Source organism: Choristoneura fumiferana, chromosome 12, assembly GCF_025370935.1.
Source record: "Choristoneura fumiferana chromosome 12, NRCan_CFum_1, whole genome shotgun sequence".
In the NCBI taxonomy this organism is placed as follows: Eukaryota; Metazoa; Arthropoda; class Insecta; order Lepidoptera; family Tortricidae; genus Choristoneura; species Choristoneura fumiferana.
In genome coordinates, this window is record NC_133483.1 from 5,756,930 (window position 1) to 5,765,728 (window position 8,799).

An 8,799-nucleotide genomic window follows, 5' to 3' on the forward strand; every position below is an offset into this window, starting at 1 on the left:
CAGTATTGTAAATCAAATAAACTATATTCAAAGAAGATATCAGGTGTTATCAATAGTACCTACCTACATGAATTTAAAGTGGTTGCATTTCGGTGTCATTCATTTATATCTAGAAATAAACTCAAATAAGCTGTTATTATCAACTCTTACAATGACGCGTGTTTTTCGGTATTTTCTCTATTTTCCACGAACATAAATAGTGACACTGACAGTTTGGTGTCGGCAATTTCATTTTGGGAAGATAATATAAAAGTTCTATTGACTGCGCTGATCGAGTATCGACAATGGGCAGGCGTAATAAAGGAAATAAATGTATATTTTATGGTAGGGACATCAACTATAAGTCGCTATCAACGCGTTCAATAGAACTTCATCCGAGATTGTCACAATGGGCCCGTTCCGTTGATTGCACGACCCAATGTCATTGTACATTTTCAATTCAATAGCTAACCGTCAATTTTCTCAACACATAACCGTGTAGTTTTACTTGCATTGAGTATAAAAAAGTTCGTTACATTACAATTACTAAAACATTCGAACGTACATTGTTACCCATCAGGACGGGTTTTATTTAGACCCCAGCTTCTGTAGAACATAATTGGGCCGGAATGTTTTCGTTTCTTCTGCATATCTTCGTTATTTGATGCCGTGGATTTTAATAATTCTGTAATAGCTTGGAAGAAATTTCAACTTGTCATCTCATTTCAACTTACTTATAACTTGATGTACGATCGAGGATCCCACTCACCCTGTTGGGGACGCAGAGACGAGCATGCGCTATTAGCATTTATATTAACCCTTTAAGAAAGCAGGTTTGTGTAAATCATATTATGATTTCATTTTGCTCATAAAACAGCGTATGCATTTTGAAACATAATATTAAATGATGTCACAAAATATCTTCATTGGTAAAGTATGGGTTTTTACCTTAGAAGAGCCTACCGGCTTGATTTTAGCATGATAAGCTGTTTTTGCATTTTTGTCGTTTCATTTATTTATCTTAATTTTAAGGGTCCTGACGGATACACTTCGACCCATTGGGATCCTTTCTGTATGTACCCCTTCTTCGCACTTAGTCTATTGCTTTTACCACTTCATCCATTTGTATGATCCGATGCAGCGACTGTGCCTGTTGCCTTGTCTCTGACCACACTATCATCCGACGACCAGATGGCCTAGAAGTTAGAGAACCTGACTACGAAGCTTGAGGTCCCGGGTTCGATTCCCGTGTCGGGGCAGATATTTGTATGAAAAATACGAATGTTTGTTCTCGGGTCTTGGATGTTCAATATGTATGTATCTATATCTATATATTTATCCGTTGGTTAGTACCCATAACACAAGCTTTGCTAAGCTTACTTTGGGACTAGGTCAATTGGTGTGAATTGTCCCGTGATATATATTTATATATATATTTATCATGAAATTATTTGTCTTCTAACTAGCACCTAAAAAAAAGTAGTGCCATTGCTTTGCCATTGTTCGTCTAATATTTAATTAGATGAAAAATAAAAATGCCACTGTCCCATATATAAAAAGTTCTACTCCGTCACTTTTTTTCACCGAGATATGGTGAGGATATACCTGCGTATACAAATATATCTGCACATACTCAGAAGGACTTAGAGTGAATTTATGTATCATCTCGTATATTATTGTTTATCTACACCCATATAGTATATCCTCCATAGATAATGACCAGTATTACGACATTGGATTCTATTATAAACACGGCTGTATTGTAATGGTCATTACTGTATATCTGTATAGATATCGGTATCGTAATGAGATTTCATACATGATTACAGCACCGGGGCGCGCCGCGCGCACAAGCAGCAGCAGGTCGTGCGGCAGAGATACTTAGTTCTCGTTAATGCAGGTCATTCTCAATGGTTCTTGAACACATGATAGAGGATTTAATATATGGATATAGATAAAATATTGTATGCAATTGTACGTAATTAAATTAGGCCTTAAAACACTCATGGGACCCTATTATGAAACTCGGCTACTCCTCGTATCATAAAACCACACTCATGTTTTAAGGACCCCTATTACGATACAGTTGCATACATAACTAATCTGCACGAGTGTGTGGTACGAGTACTTTCAGTTAATTAAGTTTTTAAAATAATCAAACGACATGACATAAACATGGAAATTAATTATAGAGACACAAACAATACCTACTAGTTAAGAGTTGTCATGGCACACGCCGACTCAGCAGAAAATGGTATTTTATGGTATATAACATACAATGGCCATTTGCGAACCACAAATTGAACAAAGTTAACTTGCTAGTCATAAAATTAAATTAATATTAAAGTTACCGCAACTAAATGGTCGTGCGTGATGCCGGTTGTCTCGCATTCATTAAATTAATTGTATTACGAATTTGGCTGTAACCCTTGGATTCACTAGCGTTAACCATTATGATCCCGCATTAGTATGGAAATTCTGAAAGTTTACTAAATTATTATGGGAACTCGTTACCTACTTTCCTCCAATTGCTCCTTGTAATCTTTGTTTCATTTTGAAAATTATTAGACTGTGGTATGTTCAATGTATTTAGTACTTGGGCGACCGAGCTTTGCTCGGGCTGAAACTCAGTAACAAGCGTTTTCCCAGAGAAAAGACCAAGCTAGATCTATTTTTCATCCCCGAAAACCGCTACATACCAAATTTTATCGAAATCGTTGGAGTATCCGAGATCACCGAAAAAAAAATATAATAAAAAATATATTATAAAGAATTGCTCGTTTAAAGTTATAAGATGTAAAGTAAAACACCCCTACTATCATGCTGTTTTGATATATATATTAAAACTTTAATTTAGGAGCAATGTTACCTACCGCCACCTGGCGTTTGGGTAACTATGCTCCTGAATTTAATTTCATTCACAATTCAAATACTAGGGTGTTTGGTGCATTTTTATACCATCATTATCATTGTACTCCGTGCTGTACGGCGTCTGATGGAAAAAAAAAGAAAATATCGGAGGAAAAAATTAAGTTCAGTGTTGCCACTTTATTGGGAAGTGTATCGGGTACCGGGACTTCGACTTTCAAGACATTTAAACAAAATACAGACTTGGAGCATAGTAGCATAGTTGGGACAAAGTAACCTCATTTTACGGTTCTTGATTAACGTCGGTGAAGAATATCCGTGCAAAAAAATATGTTTCTTAAAGATTGAGATTTTGGATTTCATCATCGTTATCATCATTTCGGCTCGCATATGTTTCAATGTAAGGCACACTGCTTTCAGAATGAAGGGCTTGGGCTGCATTTCCGACGCGGGCCCTGCGGATTGGAAACTTCACAAATACAACTGAATTTCTTCGCAGGCGTGTACAGATTTTCTCACGATGTTTGCCTTCACCGTAAAGCTCATTGTAAATTTCAAATGTGAATGCAAATTCGCACATAAACGTTCATAAAGTCAGAGGTGCAAGCCTGGGTGCCCCATGACCCTCTTAAGAGGCCATCCGTCAAACCATTAAGCTATCACAGCTTATTTCGAGTTTTCGGGATTTCGGGTTTATACAACCCGATGCTATGGAAATATTTGTTATTCCCGATACTCGTATCCAGCTATCTACATTATCAAATCAAATTTTATCCACCTGTCTAGCTTCAAATACATAATTAGCGGGAAAGAGTAATAAAAATACACACAGGCGCAGAAACAAACATTCTTATTTATTATATGGAAATGCTGACGCCAATGCACGAGTTTCATTCGAAGATCTCAGAAGATGATTTAAAACAAAATTAGGGATTGCGCAAGCGCCAAAATTACCCAATTAGGGGAGCGTAATCCTGCAATAATTATTTTATAATTGCTTTGTGTGATATTAAGTTCGTTGGACTTAAGTGGAATTAATTCGCCGGCGCTAAACGATTGAGCTGTTGCAAGTTTGTCTGCATTCTACAAGAATTTCGCACTTTCGCGGGGAAAAAAGATATAATCTGTGAAGCATGCCAATACGTCTTATTCGTCTGTCCTTATCTAACACGTAGTTTATAAGTGAGTGAGCGTGGTGCCGTCGGTCGCTTCCGGCCGGTGAGTTTTAAGTGATACGCCGTCTTAAGAGTCACGTACAACCTCTGGAGCTGACAACCTTTCATGTTAATGGCGGGATTAGCGTACCAGGAAAGGTTTTTTTGTAGATAATAACCTAATAACATATTAATCTGTATATTTGAAAAAAAAAACTATTCTTCTGTTAATGTGTCGATGATAGTGTAGGTGATTGACGTCGTTTATGAAGAGACGTTGTTGTCAAGAGACCACGATCATTAGATCGAGTGTGTCCTCAGAAGGACAGTTTGTTATGCTCAGAAGAACAGTTTGTTTGTTTTCCTCGTGCAAGATCATCGCATCTTCATCTTCAAGGCGAAGAATCTTCGTCGTCGTACTCCGGAGAGCGGAGACACGCTTCACTCGAAGTACTATCGGAGCTACGACGACGTGTTCACTCCTCGACGGCCGCGCGAAAAAGAGCGAAGACGATGCCGCGCGGAGTTTTGTAGAGACGCGAGCGAGAGATCCGAGCGTTGCATAGCTCACGCATCCTCTCGCTCATTTAGAGCGAGGCGCGCGAACTTAACGAACGCGGCGAACGTTTCTGTCTCTCCGGAACCTCGCACTAGTTGCGCTTTGTTTATATTGTATATATTAGATCATTTTTGTAAATAAATTCTTCTTCTTCTTCTACACGCAATCAATTAGGGTGTTTCACTTACCTGCCACCAAACATTCCTAAAGTGGTGACCCCGTGAAGAACATCGACTTTCTGAAGATGACTCACACCGCAGCTGAAGCCGGCGTACTGAAGCCTCAAGCTCCGCCACCAGCTCATCCACATCCATCAACCGTCGACACGCAATTTCTCATCGACGAGTTAAGAAGAATCCAGCGAGAAATCGTCGAGCTACGCTCCGAAACAGACAGCAGTCATAGCAGTCGCCCTCGCCGCCGTTTCCGAACGAGAAACCGAAGAAGCAAGACCTCGCCCATGCCATACTGCCAACATCACCATCGCGATGGCATGTCCGCGAAGAACTGCACACCACCTTGCAGCTTCAAGCCCATACCTAAGCCGTCGGAAAACCTAACAGCAACGTTGGCTGCAGCGGAATCCGCCGTTTTTGACTCATCACACCGCCTCTTCGTGACCGACAGGAAAACGAAGCTCACCTTTTTGGTCGACACTGGAGCCAACATCTCCGTGCTACCTAAAAGAAAAGGCTCACGTGAACAACCGCTGCCATTTCAACTCTACGCCGCCAACAACACCGTTATACCTACATATGGTGAGAAGACACTCGATCTCGACCTCAGCCTCCGTAGATCGTTCCGATGGAAATTTATCATCGCCGACGTGTCGAAGCCGATTTTGGGTGCCGATTTCCTAAAATTCCACGAATTAATAGTCGACATTAAACACCGCAGACTCATCGACGGCAAGACGCACCTCGCAACAAACGCACAGATCTGCGCTGCGCAAATACCTACCGTTCGCAGCATAGACGTGCAAGATGCGTACCACAACATCCTCGCCGAATTTCCTGGAGCCACTCGACTGACATCGATGAAATTATCGCCGAAACATCCAGTCGAACATTTCATCGAAACCACTGGCCCGCCCCTTCACTGTAGGCCACGCCCCATTGCACCGCATCGTTACGAACTCGTGAAAAAAGAATTCCAGAACATGATGCAACAAGGTCTATGCAGACCAAGCAAAAGCCCTTGGCATCACCTCTTCACATCGTGCCGAAGAGAAATGTGACTTACGCGTGTGTGGCGATTACCGAAGGCTCAACGCCATTACCAAGCCTGATCGGTATCCCATACCGCGCATACGCGATTTCACCTACCAACTCGCCGGGAAGCAAATTTTCTCCACTCTCGACCTCAATCGCGCATATCAGCAACTGCCAGTCAGCGAACAAGACGTGGAGAAGACTGCAATCATCACCCCATTCGGACTCTTCGAATTTCCGCGCATGTGCCCAGGTCTCAAGAACGCCGGCCAGACGTTCCAACGCTTCATTCACGAAGTACTACGCGAACTTGACTTCGTATTCCCTTTCGTCGACGACCTACTTGTGGCATCAAACAACGAGGATGAGCACCGAAAACACCTACGCACCGTACTACAGCGACTTGAAGAATACGGCATCACCATCAACCCGTCCAAGTGTGTTTTCGGCCAGCCTACCGTTAAATTCCTCGGTCATCAAGTCTCGGCGGAAGGAATACAACCACCTCAAGACAAGGTACAAGCGATCACCGATTTTCCGAAGCCGCAAACAGTGGAAGAGCTGCGACGTTTTCTCGGCATGATTAACTTTTACCGCGAAAACATCAAAGACGCCGCCACCATTCAAGCGCCGCTAAATAAATACCTACATAACGTCAAGAAACGCGACAAAACGCAGATCGACTGGACCGCCGAAGCAACGCAAGCGTATGAAGCGTGTAAAGACAGCATAAAAACCGCCGCTTTACTCGCTCATCCGTCTCACCATGCGACACTTGCCATATTCTGCGATGCCAGCGACAAAACAGCCGGAGCCGCTCTCAATCAGTACGTAAACAACTCGTGGCAACCACTCGGATATTTTTCGAAGAAATTTACCGACGCTCAGACACGCTACAGTACCTACGACCGAGAGCTACTCGCTATCTACATGGCTGTCAAGCATTTCCGCAAGATGTTCGAGGGACGCGAAATAATCATTTTCACCGACCACAAGCCGATAACATTCGCCTACACAAAGACAAGTACAAACAGCGAATCACCGAGACGCACCCGCCAGCTACTTTTCATTAGCGAATTTACCACTGACATTCGTCACGTTAGTGGGTCGCAAAACGCTGCCGCGGACGCCTTATCACGCGTCGAAGCAATCACTTGTCCATCACCAATCGACTACAAGCAACTTGCAGAAGCTCAAGAGCGAGACAGCGATACCATACAAGCACTCACTCTACAGAGCAACCTATCCATCAAGCAAGTCACCCTGCCCGCGTCGAACATAAAAATATATTGCGAAACCTCAACTCCACATATACGTCCATACCTACCTGAAGAACACCGTCGCATCGCATTCAACGCAGTACATAACATCAGTCATCCCGGAATCAACACTACACGAAAATTAATTGCGCAACGCTACTTTTGGCCCTCAATGAACGCGGACATCGGCAAGTGGGCAAAAGTATGCGTACAGTGCCAACGCGCTAAAGTGCAGCGCCATACAACGAGTCGACCATCGATTTTCCCGCCAACCGAGCGATTCGAGCACGTACACGTCGATATCGTTGGCCCGCTACCTACCGCGGCCAGCGGTCATCGCTACCTCGTGACAATGATCGATCGTGCAACAAGATGGCCCGAAGCATACCCACTGTGCGAAATCTCAGCTGAAGACGTCGCCAAAGCCGTCTACGAAGGCTGGATTTCCCGCTTCGGCTGCCCAGCAACAATAACAACCGACCAAGGACGCCAATTCGAAAGCCGAGTATTCGCATCTCTCTCTCGCTTACTCGGCATCGAAAAAACGCGCACAACGCCATACCATGCGCAGTGTAACGGCATCATTGAACGCTGGCACCGATTTTTGAAAGCCGCGTTAAAAGCAAGACTGCAGACCGCAAGAAGCTGGATCGACGAGCTACCTACAGTCCTACTCGGAGTACGCGCCGCGATGCGAAGTGACACCGGTGTAAGCGCAGCCCAACTCACCTACGGATGCAACGTACGCTTACCCGGTGATTTCTTATCACCGACCCGCGATGACGTCACACTAGACTCCGCCTACGTCGATCAGCTGCGCGACTCAATACGCAACCTAAGACCGATGCCGAAACAACCACACAGCAACACGAAACCGATATTCGTACACCGTGACCTGCAAACGTGTGAATACGTATACGTACGCATAGACGCCGTAAAGAAGCCGCTACAAGCACCTTACGACGGACCCTACCGCGTGCTGAAACGAGACAACAAGATATTCACCCTGCAACTACCTAACCGGCAAACTAACATATCAATAGACCGACTCAAACCTGCCTACACGATCGCCGAGCAAGATATACCTATACCTACAGCTACAACACCGACTATCTGCAACAAGCAAAATACATCGAGCACGAGCGAAAAACAAACAACAAAACTAACAAACGACCTGAAACAACAAAACCAGAACCTGCAACAACAAAACCCAGGAAACGACAACCCAACACCTACAACAACCGCAAGCAGAACCACTCGCCGAGGCCGCACTATCCGCCTGCCGGTACGCTTCGCTTGAAGGGGAACCCTGTAGGTGATTGACGTCGTTTATGAAGAGACGTTGTTGTCAAGAGACCACGATCATTAAGATCGAGTGTGTCCTCAGAAGGACAGTTTGTTTATGTTCTCAGAAGAACAGTTTGTTTGTTTTCCTCGTGCAAGATCATCGCATCTTCATCTTCAAGCCTCGAAGAATCTTCGTCGTCGTACTCCGGAGAGCGGAGACACGCTTCACTCGAAGTACATCGGAGCTACGACGACGTGTTCACTCCTCGACGGCCGCGCGCAGAAAAGAGCGAAGACGATGCCGCGCGGAGTTTTGTAGAGACGCGAGCGAGAGATCCGAGCGTTGCATAGCTCACGCATCCTCTCGCTCATTTAGAGCGAGAGCGCGGCGAACTTAACGAACGCGGCGAACGTTTCTGTCCTCCGGGAACCTCGCACTAGTTGCGCTTTGTTTATATTGTATATATTAGATCATTTTGTAA